Here is a 16,136-nt window from a genome sequence, read left to right on the forward strand (position 1 = left end):
ATTATGAATATTATGGTTTTCAATACAGGCATATCATGATTATATTGTATTTTTAAAAGATACGTGCAGCTACTATGTGTATAACGGCTTGTATGGAGCAAGTGTCCATGCAGGAATCTGTCACGGTTGTTAAGATTAGAGATGATGGGAGACAGACTAACACAGCCTTTGGGGATAGAGAAATGGATGGATTTGAAAACTGTTTAGGAAGTGGAACTGATGGGACTCAGTAACTGACTGGACAGGTATATTTTAGGTAGCAATTTTAATGTAAACATTATTTATATAGTCAACAATAATACTTGCTAAAATGACATTCCAGAGTCTTTTCTTGAAAGTAAATATAAGGTTGCAAAGTTGGTATACAAATGATGACTAGGGGGCTTCCCTGGTGGCGCAGTGGTTGAGAGTCCGCCTGCCGATGCAGGGGACACGGGTTCGTGCCCCGGTCCAGGAAGATCCCACATGCAGTGGATTGGCTGGGCCCGTGAGCCATGGCTGCTGAGCCTGTGCGCCCGGAGCCTGTGCTCCGCAACGGGAGAGACCACAGCAGTGAGAGGCTCGCGTACCGCAAAAAAAAAAAAAAAATGATGACTAGGGTAGGCTGTAAGTAATGGGAAAACTCCAAATAACAGTGGCTTAAACGAAACGGAAATTCATTACAAAATTATTTCATATTCAAAATGGTTGCTGAAGCTCTAGCCATTACGTATGAATTCCCACCAGCAGAAAGGAAGAAGCAGTGATGAATAGCACACTCCTTCTTTTTAAGCAGTTGAGCTAAGTTTCACATACAACTTTCGTTCATATCTTTCTGTCCAGAAATTAGTCATATGGTTACACCTATATACAAGGGAGGCTGGAATTCTGGATCTTGTTCTGAATGGCCATGTGATCATGAATCCTCCAAAAAGTTGGGGTCCTATTATTACTGAGGAAGAGATAATCGATATTGGGGGCAAAAGTAATCTGTACCACCTTAATTATCAGCTAAGGTCTTAGGCATGGATTAGAAAAAAAATAAAACTCATAAATTGTACCAGGCTTTTAAAACAACAGAAAATTAAACCACATCAAAATGAACTCACTTTGAATTAGCACTATGCATTTGGCCTAAGTTGCCAAGTACAGTTTTAAACCTCAATTACAATATAGATGGGCTGGGTAAGTTAAACAGAGCTTCCCCATCAATAAATATGGTTTTGTATTGCCACAAAGCAGACTCAGCTATGCCAATATTTGAACATAGTTGTTTACGGTCTCATTTCCTTTACTTTTAATAGTGGCCATAAAAAGCCAAACAAATGCATTTTATTCACATTCCTTTGAATGAAGCCTTGAATTTAAATTATGTCACTGGATCCATTAACATTTAACTATGGCTGGTGACTTATCCTCTACAGACATTCAACTTTGGAATAATAACTGCATGCAGAAAATGAGGATTAATAGCAGTCAGATAGCACATCGTATATGCATCACTCAGCATACGTTCACATTGATTTATTTCATGTTTTGTCTGTTTGATGTGTTCTCAGTTTGTTTCTAATAATAAAGGCTATCAATAAGATGTTGGTTTTAAGAATTTAGGAAAAATAGTCCTTTTATCAATTATCCACAAATGGTTCCCAGTACGCTGAAGTCAAAGACTGCTGTGACTCTTAACTTTCTTTCTACGTTTAATTTTTTCTTAACATTTTTTTCAGTTTTTACAATTAAGCCACTCTACTGTTACTGCCATTTAAACATTTTTCCTTTTCCTGGGTGCTTCAAGTCCCAACTTCATTGAGAGAGAAGAGACTTTCAATGAACTGAAGCCATATGAAATAATATTTTTGATAGCTAATTAACAGCACTACATTATACTCAGTATTACCTAAATATTCATATTCTTAATTTTGTCCAGAAAAAGGATCACACAAAATTAAGTTGCACATTCTATGCTAAACCTAAAATTCACATTTGTTTAATTTAACTATAGTATTTCAACTACATTCTTGATCTGCTTTTATCTTCATCTTTCCATTAGGTAAAAAAACATATCCATGAACAACTGCTTATTTTAGTATGGCTACTAATACATAATTTCTGGTTCTTTTGCATCACATATAGCATTTTAGTTCTAATATCAACTTGGCATCACCTTGCAATTTCTACTGGGTAGGGAAGGGGTTTTCCTGTAACTGTGGCTAATCTCCAGGTTTGGATTTACTGGTTACTCTGGACCCTTGACAAAGTCTTCTGTATAAAGATAGCTTATTTTTGCTTTCTACTTTACAGCTTTCAACATGCATTCATATGTTCCATCTCAACCCTCAAAATCAGATACCATCATTATTTTATAGGAAAAAAAAGGCCCAGAAAAGGGAAATAATTTTTCCATTAGCTAGTAAATAGTAAAGGTAGAACAAGGTAACTAGCACAAAAAAGTGCAGTGTAAACATATATGGATGCTATGAAAATGATAAAAATGTTGAAAAATAATATAACTCTAACAAAAATTTTGAAGATATTCTAGAAGTCAGAATGCAGATAGGCTGAGACAGAGAAAAAACACCAGGGAAACTGCTGCTAGGAGTTTCAGCAGGTCCATCCCAAAGAAACCTGGAGAAACTCCAAGCTGAAAGTCTTCAAATACAGAGTCCGAGGGGGCTGTGAGACCAATATCATGGCAATTCACTAAGAAACGTATTCAGAACAATTGAGACCCTTTCTCTTCTTCTCCTTTGCTACTACATTTTTAGCTGACGGAAGAAGCTTTTGCCCTCAACAGTAAAAATAAAAACTAGTCTTTAATGAAAGTGGGTTATCAGTTTTGGAAACAGTTCTGGTACGGATAAACCCATGCAGAACTGAAACACATTGCGGAATTGTAGGGACCCTAACCTGCTCACTTGCTAGTTCCACCTCCATGCTCCTTCTGGGATGCCTGCTCCTGACGAAGTCAGCTCACTTACCCAGAACTTGCAGTCAGCCTTCACGGTGAGGAAACTTACAATAGCTACCTATGTTCCTCAGCCTAGTTCTTCATTCATTAAAACAAACAAACAAACAAAAACCCTTCAAATCAAGGCATCTGAGAAAAACCAGAGGCATGAATAGAAAAATACCTTTAAAAATGACTCCTGGAAATATTTTCTCCCATTCTGAGGGTTGTCTTTTCTGGGGCGAAGTGAGGGTAGCATCGACATATGTACACTACCGAATGTAAAATAGCTAGCTAGTGGGAAGCAGCTGCATAGCACAGGGAGATCAGCTCGGTGCTTTGCAATGACCTAGAGGGGTGGGATAGCGAGGGTGGGAGGGAGGCTCAAGAGGGAGGGGATATGGGGACATACGTATGCATATGGCTGATTCACTCTGGTGTACAACAGAGACTAACACAGTATTGTGAAGCAATAATACTCCAATAATGATCTATTAAAAAAAAAATGGCTCCTGGAGAAACAGAGATGATTCAGGGAACAGAAGAAAACTTACAATTATAGGTATCTTTTTCAGAGGCATGTGAAAGAATATTGCATACTTTTTTTTTAATTGCATACTTTAAAAATAAACTTCCTTCCAAAAATGAATTACAGAAAATTATCAGAGAATAAGAAAAAAATTCCTGTAAATCAACATATGATTTAAAATATATAATTAAAAAATAGAATTGGCAGGACTAAAGGCAAATAATAATTCAGCTGATTAGCAGAAGAAAAAAACTCCTTGAATGTAGAAAAAGTGAAAAAAGGGATTTTAAAAATATGTGAAAAAGGAGATGAAACAGATCAATCCAATAAGTCCAGCATTTATAAATAGGAATCCTCTAAATATGGGACAGAGGCAGAGATAACCAGAAAAAGAAGAGAGGAAAGTGTCTGTTAGTTTAAAAGATTTAAATGATTTAAAGTAATAACTAATTTTAAATAATCTTATTGTCAAATGAGATAAATATTAAAAGACCTACATATAGACACATCCTTTTGAAATTGCACAAAACTCCTAAAATTTACTATAAAGAAAAAGAAAATCAAGGTTATTCACAGAAGAATGAGAACCTGACTGATATCAGAATTCTTATCAATAACACTGTATGCTAAAATATAATAGAGCAAAACTGCAGATCTAGCCAAATTACCAATCAAGTATGAGTACTATATGAAGACATGGTTTGAGACATGTAAGGACTCAAATTTATCCATAACCTGCCATATATGAATAAATGCCTTTAGAAGAAGTTCCAATAAAACAGAAATGAAATATAATAAAAGATAACATGAGATAGAAAGTACAGGGAGAGGGGAATATGGCCTAGAAGAAGGGTTGGGAAATTATGGCCCACGGGCCAAATACAGCCACCACCTGTTTTTGTAAATTACGTTTTATTGGAACACAGCCATGCCTATTCATTTACTTACTATCTATGTTTCCTTTGGGCTACAATGGCAGAGCACACTGTAGCTGTATGATTAGCTGTAATGGAGACTGTATAGCCCTCAAAAACTAAGAGTATTTACTGTCTGCCCCTTTATAGAAAAAGTGTGCTGACCTCAGTCTACAAGAAAGAAATTTGGTTGCAAGAGATTAAAGTCACTGAATCAGAATCAGGAGAATTCTGAGTATAGCAATTATTAAACTGGGATATGAGGTTGAGGATGGGTTTAGGGAAGAAGACTCTAATTTTATTTTGGTCCCTTTGTTTGGCTTGATTGTTTTTTTTTTACCATGTGCAGGTATTTGATTAATTCAAAAATAATAAATTCAGCACTCATTCAAAAATATACATTGCATGCCTACTCTACAGTAAGTAGTTGTCAATGCACTGGGGAAACAGCAGTGGACAAAGCAAAGTCTCCATACTTTTAGAATTTAAATTCGTTTGTGGGGGGGAGATAGAAAACATACAATCTTGGCATTATTATTGACATTTGGAGCCAGATAATTCTTGGTTGTAAGGAGTTCATCCATCCTCATCCATTGCTAAGGATACTTAGCAGCGTCTCTGGCCTCTACCCTTTAGATATCAATAGCTCTTGTCCAGTTATGACAATCAAAAATGTCTCTGGACATTTCCAAATGAGCCCTGGCAGGGGGACAAATTGTCTTTGGTTAAGAACCACTGGTACAGGGTAAAAGGTCTGGCTTTGGGGCCAGCAGACCTGGGTCTTACTTCGTCCTCCACTAATTATTAGCGATTTATCCTTGGGAAATATACTGAACTTCATTAAACCTCATTTTCCTCTTCTGTGAACTGGGGATAAAGAAACTACTGTGTGGGTGGCTTCTGCTGCTGCTTCTCCTTTTCCTTCTTCCTCCTTTTCTTCTGAAAATGTATGCCCTTGGCACATAATACACATTAAATAAATAAGAGCTATTATTATTTAATTATAATTGTAGCAATGAGGATGAAGGAGAGGAGGAGAGGAGTGTGTGGAGTGGAGTGTGTGCAAGGGCGGTGAGGGATGCAGGAGTCACTGTAGGCCTTGGATATTCGGGTGAGGGTTTGGTTATGCTCTCGCCAAAGAAGCACTGTGGTGATGGACTTGTACTATGATATGTAATGTTCTATAAAAATAACTTGGCTATGGAGCACTTGAAATGTGGTTAGTATGACTAAGGAAGTAAACCTTAATTATCTTTTGTTTTAATTAATTTAAATTTAAGTAGCTGCCTCTGGCTAGATGCTACCACATTGACCAGCACAGCTCAAGAGAGCAAACAAGAACCACTGGAAGGAAAAACATGGGAACACAAAGAAGAGCTTACATTACAGTTTGTCTGTGAGATGAATGGGGTGATGGTGTTCAGGGCAGGGAGAGCAGATAAAAACATTTCGGTACCTCTGGCACTGAGAGCCTGGATGAGGGTGGTGGACAGAAGAATTTGGGCAAGAGGTGGGCCACTGTAATGAGGATGTCCTCAGTGGATTCATTCCTATTGGTGCTGCCTTGAGACACTGACCTCAGCTCTGACCCTACTCAGTGGCCTCTGAGGTTATCGTTTTTCTTTACATGTGCTACCCTGAGGTCAGAACTGAGATCCACAGCTTCCAGCTCAAAATTCTTCATAAGCTCTTATAATTATCCTAATATTAGGCAAAATACAATGCCTGCTTTTTAAAATGTTTTTCCATAGATCTGATTTACTGAAGCTTTAACCATTTTCTTTGTGATCCTGGGTTCTTGCTGAGCTGTCTACCACTTGACTAAAATTCTGTGAAACTTAGAACTAAATAACGAATTCTTATTAATCTATCCCTCCGTCAAACGCTTTTTAAATCAGTAAGATGACATGTTCTGTGATATATTTAGACTTAGCTCCTTTTCATACTGAAAAGTTTAAAACAATTTCAGTAAAAACTGATATTTTTTTCTAGTATTTACTGAGCTCCACGCCATGCTCATCCAGGATTCTAAAGAGCAGGAGTCTTTGGGGAGAGCAGGGAAATCCACTTAGTGGAGGTCACAGCGACCTTGGAATGGGTTATTTTAGCAGTCAAGTCAGTGCATTATTAAAATAGTCTAGATTTAGGACAATATACTCATTTATCTGTTTTGGCTGCATGGCAGTAGAAAGTAAAGGTTTCAGGGCCAGAACGAGTATACAAGCCCAGGTTAACTATCTTCTAGTGGAGTGACTTGGGTAGGTCACTGCATTCTTTACACTTCAGTTTTCTCATCTGTAATAAATATAACAAGATCTGCCGTTCCCATTCCAGAGATTGTTGTGAGCTTTGTGATGTCATGTATTAGAAAATGCTTTGTATCACTTAAAAAGAGGTACTGATTTTTTTCTTCTTAAAATCTAAATGCAACTTCTTAGCTGGTCACATTATTTTAACAATTTTATATTCCAAAGTCTACATCCTGGGTCTTTTTGTGAGCATAACATACAGAGTAGAACTAAAAATGCATGCACATATTAAGCTATATATTACATTTATTATGTCCCTTTGATTTATTGGACTATCCACTGTCTTGTAGAGGAAAAGTGCAGCAGTGTGACCAGAGTTATTTGAATTACTCAGGACCATGAGTGCTTGTATGATTTAAATTTTTTTTCATTGTCAGATCTCATATTTCCTCAAGTACCAAAAAAAGTCTTGGAAAGTCAGTCATTTTAGGGATTTCTGTCCCCAACTATTTAAAGTATTGGCAGTGTAGGTGTGCTTTTTAAGATTCTAGAATATCACAAATTCACCTGCAGCTATACCCAAAATTGTGCTAACCAGCTGCTCTTAGACACTATGTGAGAAGAATCCTAAATGCCTACGTGTTGCATCTTCTGTATACATAACAATGAACTCTTAGCATGAGAAAATTCTACAATGAGCAAGAAAATATTTTTAAAGAAAACTAAGTACAAATATTGTTCACCTTGGAAATAAAACATAAGATCTTCCCGAAACGAAACATCATTTCCTAAATTCCTACACAATGCAAAGAAATATATGTTCATCCTAATCTGTTAAATGGAGTAGCTTTCTTTTAACAATTGCCAGATGTGGATCAATGTACTTCCGCTGCTTTAAATGGTCATAATCCAGAGTCATTAACACCAGGGAGAATCTGAAGAAAGGTTAATTCAAACCATCTGTGGCAGACCCAAGTGGAATTCACAAAAAATGACGATTGATTCAGACTTTTTTTTTTTTTTTTTTTTTAGCGAGAGGGAGAGTTTACGTCAGAAACACCAGAGATTATCTTGCCTACTCTGAGACTCTTAACAATTGAATGAATGATGAAAGGGCACAGACATGGTATTCAAACTCTGGCAAGTTTACCAATCCCAGTTTGACTGTGCAAAGAAGACCAGCACTGTCCATTACAGAAAAACTACAGTTTCACACACACTCATTTTCTTAGCTTCAACTTGGCATATGTATTAAGGGCGTTTTCTGTGTAGTCAGCAAGGAAGTACTAAGATGCCTTAAGACATGGTCTCTCTCCTCAAGGATTTTCCCCAAGTTTTCTCCTTGAAGAAATGTGTTTTTCTATTTCAGTTGACTTCTGTTCATATGAAAACGAATTTGATATATCCCTGGAATTTTCAGTTTAAAGTTTCTAATGACACTGACCCTGCCTACTTGGCTGTTAAACACCAAATTACAAAATGACAGTGGCAAAGTCTATGGATCAGGTCATGACATGGCTTAGAGATAGAACCAGGCTTTTAAGCAAAGGATAAATGCTGATAAGTGTGAGGATATCACAGGTGTTCAATATGCACTTAAGCTGTTTTTCCTTGATGACGAGTATGCCGTATTTCTTTGATTTGTTATTTTCTTAGATATTGCATAGCTGAAACATGTGCTGTGGAAGGAATCAACCAAGTAGAGGCACCCATGTTCCTGCAGCTATAAGGGAAGATTGAGAGTTACAGCCTAGCAGTGAGGCAGAAAGATAACACTCCTCCAGATGGAGTCTGTCAAGGCTTCTTGTGAACACTTAGCCCCTCTGAACACTCTAATCGTCTACAAACACATGCATCCTTCCTTCAGAGGAATGCAGGTTGCTGTCACCAACCGAAACAGTCCTCCAAAGGGAAATGATTTTGTTGGAAAAAAAAATGCATTCTTTAAATCAGAGACTATACTCAATAGCCTCCTGTGACTTTAAGGAGAGTCCTCAGAGGCTTGTACTAGGCTGTGTGTGGCAAGAAGACGGGATGTAAAAATTGGGAAGCTCTGCTACTAAGCACAGACGAACATAAGGGATGTGAAGAGCTAGCAGGCCAGAAAATTTAGCAGGCCAGGACTGTGCTGAACATCCAGGCAGAGAGGAGTCCAAGGAAATTATGAAGCAGGGAACAGAACTGGAGTTAAGAAACTGGCCCAGGGTTATATGCACTCACATCCCCAAACCTGAGCCACAGGAATCCATTATTATATGGCTTGATAAAGCATTGAGCGTGGGCGGAAAGAACGAAATGTAGCTCATTAGGACTGGTTCAATGGCTTTCATAAAATAACTGATTGGAATTGAAAAAGCTTAGAGCTAAAGAGGGACAAATCTCTCTCTCACCATCAAAGAGGCTTAGAAGTATGTAGTGCTACTGCAAGAAGAGAAGGACTCACATTTGACATGCTCATAACAACAGCTCCTATCATATCAATTTTTTTTTTTTTTTTGGTCTGGAAATTTGCCTTCTAACTTCTTGCTAATCAAAGCATCGTCCATGGTCCAAAAGCAACAACATCACCTGGGAGTTTGTTAAAATATAGAATCTCAGGCCCCTCCTCAGACCCACTGATTCCAAATCTTCATTTTAATAAGATCCCCAGTTGATTCATCTCTGCTGTAAAGTTTGAGACGCTTATCTCCCAGTATCTACTCTTATACCTTATCACCAATTCTCTGCATAGCTGACTAAGTAATCTTTTAATTTTGTTTACCCACTGATTGTTTCCCCTCACTAGAAAGAAAGTTCCATTAGGGAAGGAAAAGGGCATGGAATTGGTGTTAAAGAAATATTCACTGAATGAATAAGTGAATTTTCCTCCAGTCTGAGATTAAGTCTGGATGATATGTTAAGGTCCCCATATCTTTACCACTAGATAATCTCACTCTCTCTTCTTTCACTTTTATCTGCAGGGAAGATGAATTTTGCTTGCCAAGCCCAAATCCCTGTCTGTGCTCTTTATCTCCCTTCCATTAGGACCTTGCTCTTTAAGTGTGTCCTTCTTCTGCTTCCATACATAGCACACCCCCCCCCCCAGCCCTTCCCCTTCAGTTTAGGACTCTCAGTGTTAGTAAGAGAAGGGGAAGTCACCGCCCTCCTTGCCTTACATATTCTCTTTCCTGAGAACCCAGGCCTTCTTAAGAATGTTTCCTATTATTTTTATATCCTTATTTACTTATTTACTTCTCGAGGTCTTGTTTCTGTCCCCACAGTTTGATTGGTTTGAGTCAGACCCAGATTCAAAACTGGTCCTAAAACTTGTGCAATTCTCTCAGTCCCTGGTCCTTCATGTTTTAAGTGGAGATATAAGAATCTACATTGGAGTCACTGTGATAATTAAAGTGCCAGAGGCTGGCACATGGCAGGTACTAAAGTAATTTTAGATTCTCTTTCTTGGAGGAAAGCTGAGGCTAATTTTGAAACCAGCAAATTATATCTGACCAGGAACTTGACAATAGAGAATACAGTGATTCTGTTGTTAGGAAATATCTATTGGAAATCACTTGAAATATCATGTAAGAGTGACATAACGAAGTATCCCATTGCACTATTGTGATGACAGTGAAAAATTAGGAACAATGGGGAATAAACATGTCCAACGTCTACATGACAGAACATTATGCAGGTGGCAAAACACTGTAAGAGATGAGTGGAAAAAAAGGCAGAATTCAAATTGTATGGTTCTGATCCTGATTATGTAAATTTAAATGCAATAGAGGAAAAGAAACAAGCTAAAAGGTTTAGAAAATGTTAACCATAATCTCTGGATTGTGTAATTATGGATGGCTACTATTTCCTTCCTTATACTCTTCTAAATTTTATAAACTTTACAAAATGTTGATTTATTGTTTTTATAACAGAAAACATAACTGAAATAAATAATAAATCCAGCAGTCTTTTATTTATTCTCATTCTTCAATTTTTCTGGAGAATTTGCATTCTAGCCTTGTTTTCTGTTACTTCAACTATCTTCTTTTTTCTTTGCTTTAAAAAAAAAAAAATCTTCCTTGAACTTTGTCAACCCGTCCCTCATTCTGCATCCTAAAGGTGAATGCTATCAAGAATTTCCTCTCTGGTCCTCTTCTCATCTTTCTTGATAATGTCATCCACTTCCTATTTCCCTAATTTCTCTTCTCAGCTTTGGATCTACACGTTCTGCAATCTACTAGACCAGTCCACCCACATCCAGCCATCATGGCCTAAACTGGCCTCTTCATTTTATTCACTCTCTCACTCATTCGTTCAGCATGTATTGGCTGTCTACTACGTGCTAGGCTATCTGCTAGAGACTAGGGATATGATAAAGATAAAAGGGGGGCTCTTTCCTCAAGCAACTTTTACCTACCTTTCTCCCCTGATTTTTCCAGCTGTCAAATTCAAATGTTAGAGTCACCATTGAGTTCTTCTGCTTTTCATCCCTCCTACCAATCAAGAGGTTGCTATTCTCAGGGTATAAATTTGAGTTCAGAAACAACTTTCACTTTCGTGACCTCTTTTTTAATGCCCACTGTCAACACCCTCTTTGAGCCTTTATTTTTTCCTGGATTATCCTATGACAGCTTCTAAAGTGATGCTTTCTTCAATATGCTCTCACACACAACCCTGTCATATACAGAGCTATAAAATAAGTCCTGTGAAAACACAGTGTAGGTAATTGTGGTCTCCTATCCAGAATACAGTCAATAGATTTTCAGTGAATACTGAAAAGAACTCCTCAACTTGGCATTTATAGTCCTCTTTCAATGTATTAGGTTGAACTGAATGAAATTTTCATTTTGTAGTTCAAAAAGGGTAGAATATTAGGCATTCCTAATATTAGGAATATTAGGCAAGGTACAACCTAACAGTATTCACGTATATTTCCATCCTTATCTTCTAAGAATCCCCTTCTTTTGCCCTGCATTCCAGAATATAAATGGGATCAGTCTATGCTTTTCTTGCATGTTCACGTCCTTTGGATCCTTTGCTAATGTCGTTTGTTCTTCTCAGAGCTCCTCCAGGCATTGTCTCTCCCTTGAATATTTCTATTCATCCCTAAGTTCCACCTCAAAAGACTCATCCTCCACTGTTGCGTCTCTTCTCAACTGTTAGTAATCCTGCCCTGCAATGAGCCTGGGCGCTACTTCCTGGTTTTAATCCGCTGCACCCAGCTGAGCTCAGAAGGTGTTCTCTTGTATATACTCCCTCTACTCCCTTAGACCATCCTAATACATATTTGTGTAACTGTTAGTGCCCTCAGTTGTTTTTCTGGGTGAGTGAGTTGTACTTTAAGGGCGCATGTGCATTTTCACACTGTTTTCTGCTTCTTTATCCATTTTGGCCGTATGAAACTTCGGCCATGATTTCAATTAAAAAAAATAAAAGCCTTTGCAAGATACGGCATCAGTTATACTATTTAGCACTTGAATTTTCTGGCTAATTTTCTTATATAGATAATGCAATTCAGTAATATGACTTCATTGTGATGATATAGGAGATATTTTATGAATCCACTTATTTCAAAACTAATTTATCTCTGACATTCTTCTTTCAAGAATAAAAATCCTCAGGTTAAATATAAAATATATATTTAAAATATAAAATATACCAGAGCGTGAACATTACAGTTAAGTATTTGAAGATGTATTCACTCCTACCTTATATATATATAAACAAGAATCTACAAGCATGCTGTTTTAACCTTATTTCAGTAACATATATTTCATGTGCATAATAAAACATTAAAATGATGATTATGAGCCAAAAAATCTACTAGAAAAAAATGTAGTATTCTGTGATTAATATGAAGGACTTTGGGCCAGACTTGCGTTGACTGTCCAATTGGAATCTCAGTTCATTCATAATATGGAGACCATACCCATCTCCCTGGATTGTAGAGAGAGTTAAAATGTAGTAACGTATGTTAGGATATTATCTAGCACATAGTTAATAACAAAAATTATAGTTTTATTAATAAAAATAAATGACAAGAATAGCATTCCCTAAAGCTATTATGATTCTAGAAGTTTCCTTACAGATTATATATATGTATATAAGCATATATATATAAAATGATGTCATACTTAGTAGTCCATAATAAGCAACCAAGCGTTTAAGAAGATTATGACATCATTCCTAGTATTACATTGAGAGAGAAAGAGAACAGCCTCCCCGCCCTGTCTGCTGCAGCAAAATTTTGGCTGAAGACATGAAGAGCAGTAAACAATGCCAAGCCTGGGAGTAGTATTTAGGAAGCGTCCATAAGGCAAAACTCATACTGCAGTTTGGCGTCTTTCCCTTAGCTGGTGAAAGTGAAAGGGGACATTTCAAAAATTCTTTCCATCTTAACCTAAGACCAGAAAAACCCTTTTGCATACAGCCTGAAGAAATTTTGGCACGTGGTTTGCCTGATTTTCTACCTGATATTAATTATCTAATTAATTTTGATTAATTAGAAACATATAATGAATATTTGGGGTAACTGAAAAAAAACAGACCAAATGTCTGTTTTAGAGTGTGTAATCTCATGAAAAACAAGAACAAAAAAGTAATGGGGGGAAATATCGACAAAGTCATTTATCCATCAAATAATTAAATAAATATTTATTGAACTCCTGCTGTTGTCCAGGGACTATTCTATATGCTGAAGATTTCAGTGAAAAAAATCAGTAAAGGAATTAACTAATGTCAAGACGATATTGATTAGAAAAACCATGATACAGGTCCCTGACTCTCTGAGAGTCCAATAGCCAAATTCTATTTTGATTTGACAATGTAACAGACTATTTGAATAAACCCTGATTTATTACACAAAATCTATTAACAAATCACAAGATGAATTTTAAAATGATCCTAGAAAATTTAGGAATCAAGAAACTTTTGATGAGGTAATATGCCACTTCTCTAGTACCCAGATAAATCGTAACAAAGCTGATTAATGCCTATTGACAATATACTGAATACATTTTTTAGTGGTTAAATAACAGCTTCATCCTTTTCCAATTCACGTAAATACCCCAAAGTTCAAAATTAATATAGTGAGTTGCTAAATGAGTCTGAAGATCAGGAAACAAACAGTTTCTCACCTGAAATATATCCTGTAGAAATTTAGTTAGATGGTAAAATACCAAATATATATATATATATATATATATATATAACCAAATATGAAATGTTTTCACTTACTCTGAGTGAAACCTAAAAAGAGAGAATGGTCCTAAGGGTTTTATAGTATCCAAGAGGAATAGTAAGTCTTGTTTGGAAATTTCATACATGATTCCACTGAGAAATTTCTGAGGAAAAAAACACAATCTATTTCACATATCTCTGAGACTAGCCTATTAGATTTTGTTCAATAGCTGAAATAATGCAGTTTCCTTTTTTAGAACACACAGATTTATTTTAATGAATTCATTCTCCTGTGCAAAAATATTATGTGACGCTGCCTACACTCTGGAAGGGGGGGGGTGACAGTGGCATCTGCACCTTCCTTCTCTCCCACAATAACTACCCACCACAGCAAGGCTCTTAATAAGTGCTTGTGGAATGAATAAATTAAGGCTCTCATAATTACACATTGCAGAGAAAATTAAATAAGCACAATGCATTCATCTCCTTCAACTGCTACAAATATTCACACTCACAGGTGTACACTTGCATACTTCTGGTATTTCAAGATCAGTTGTTAAACATTAGCCATTTTTTAAGTACATTTAAGAAAACAAACCTTACTGCATAAACTATTTTGGATTGATACTCGAGGTGAATGCCAAGGAAAGACTTAAAAGATGTATTGATCTTCTCAGCAAGGTGGAAAATGTCTTCTGTTTTTTAAAAGGCAAATTACAAATATTGGTTTTACTGACATGAGCATATGTTCAAGTCAAAGATCATCATAAAGAATTAACGATCCCATAATTGGCATCTCCGATCAATATATATCCTGATGTTGAATTTGAAGCTTAATATTTTTCACATAAGGCATAAGGCCCAGGATCAATGATTCAACTGCTTTCACGGCAAGATGAAAGATTACTTTCTTATGCTGTCAATGCTAAATAAAGCATATGTAAAATCGGTTCTTTCAATAACGAACAACCTCAACCTTTAAATATATACAGTGCTGAAGACTAAAGCATCAGTGAAGAAGTTACAATATTTTATTTGCAAAACCCAACAATACTGAGTCATCCCTGGGCTTTCGTCTCTAGTGCTCATTCTACCTGGGAAGGGCAAGCCATTTTATTTAGCCATTTAAAAAAATATCACTTACTAGCAGGATTCCCTCAGATAAAATCATTACTTAGCACATTTCTCTTAAATTCAAATTATTTAATTTTTCATTAAGAGAGAATTTTGGATATTTTTTAAAGCTGTTACAGTGATGAAAATCCCTAAAAAAGCCAGAAATATTGATATTTGCTAACAACTTGCAGCACAGACAAAAAACATAATTCTTTAGACATCTTAGAATCAAAATAGCCTTGGACAATGGCATTCTCGGCATAGCAAATCATACATGCTATAGACTATGATCAATGTAGGCTTAAGGATAAAAGACCAACCATAGAGAGATTAATTTAAATAAAACATTCCAAATCCTCCCTCATTTTCCCTCATTTAAACACCCAAACAAAACATGTGGTACCTTTTACTTTTCTGAATGAGTAGTTTCCAATCAATGTTTCCTCGGTTAGAGACAACAAGCTGAAGAACCTACCGAAACAAAACAAAAGAAAAAAATTCATATATAGATTTATTAGCTAAATATTGAAAACTGTAACTCACCAGCAAGCAAACGCATTCGTATATCCAGATAATAAATCTACGTCTTGAGATCTGTAGCACAAAAAATGCAGTACTTGAATTTTTAGGAAGCCCAGTAAGGAATTTAAAAGCATTTTACTGTGAGATCACATATAGCAGATGCTTTGAAAAATGGATTAAAAAGAAAACAAAATAAAATGTAAAAAAACCCAAACCATTACCAGAGCATATGCAGCGATACCACCCAAGTCTAGCCTTTGAGAACTGCTGCAGAATCCTTCTCCCCTAGCATTATCTCCGCGGGCTGGCTCAGGCTCTCTAGTTCCAGACAGACGCAGTCTGCAAGCCACCAGCTCCTGTCTGTGTGTGTCGGGGAAAGGGAAGCTGCAAATTAGAAAAAGTCCCCGCAGTGGCGAAAAGGAAAATAAGGCGAGTGGGAGAGGGTGAGAGAGCTCACTAGCCTCAGAATTTTCGAGAATGATGACAAGCCACCCAGTTCCGCCATCATTCACTGACAATAAGATGTAGCCCTGGCATATGATTTAGAGGTTTGCATAGGGGCTTCTGGTATCAAATGCCTGACAGGCATCTTAATTGCCTCCATCCAAGTGTGTCCCCAGGAGTCGAGTCTATAAGCCTATGAATGTCATCATCTGTTCTCCTTTGTGTTAATGCCAGACACACACACACACACACACACACACACACACACACACACACACACA

At 36.8% G+C, this 16,136-nt stretch overlaps 1 protein-coding gene across 6 annotated transcripts in view; it reads right to left on the bottom strand.

Annotated features, from left to right (window-relative positions):
• Window positions 1–16,136, bottom strand: part of MAP2 (microtubule associated protein 2) — a 210,050-nt gene that overhangs the window by 129,539 nt on the left and 64,375 nt on the right. For 3 of the 6 annotated variants that reach the window (XM_029225970.1, XM_029225969.1, XM_029225966.1), the window contains exon 2: window positions 15,293–15,360. The gene's annotated coding sequence lies outside the window, so the exon portion shown is untranslated. Of the gene's footprint in view, window positions 1–15,292; window positions 15,361–15,632; window positions 15,958–16,136 lie in introns of those variants that run through there. The other 3 variants (XM_029225968.1, XM_029225967.1, XM_029225972.1) reach the window with 2 other exon arrangements.

The sequence above is a fragment of the Monodon monoceros genome, unplaced genomic scaffold, assembly GCF_005190385.1.
Source record: "Monodon monoceros isolate NGI ecotype Baffin Bay Population unplaced genomic scaffold, NGI_Narwhal_1 Super_Scaffold_16, whole genome shotgun sequence".
NCBI classification, from domain to species: domain Eukaryota; kingdom Metazoa; phylum Chordata; class Mammalia; order Artiodactyla; family Monodontidae; genus Monodon; species Monodon monoceros.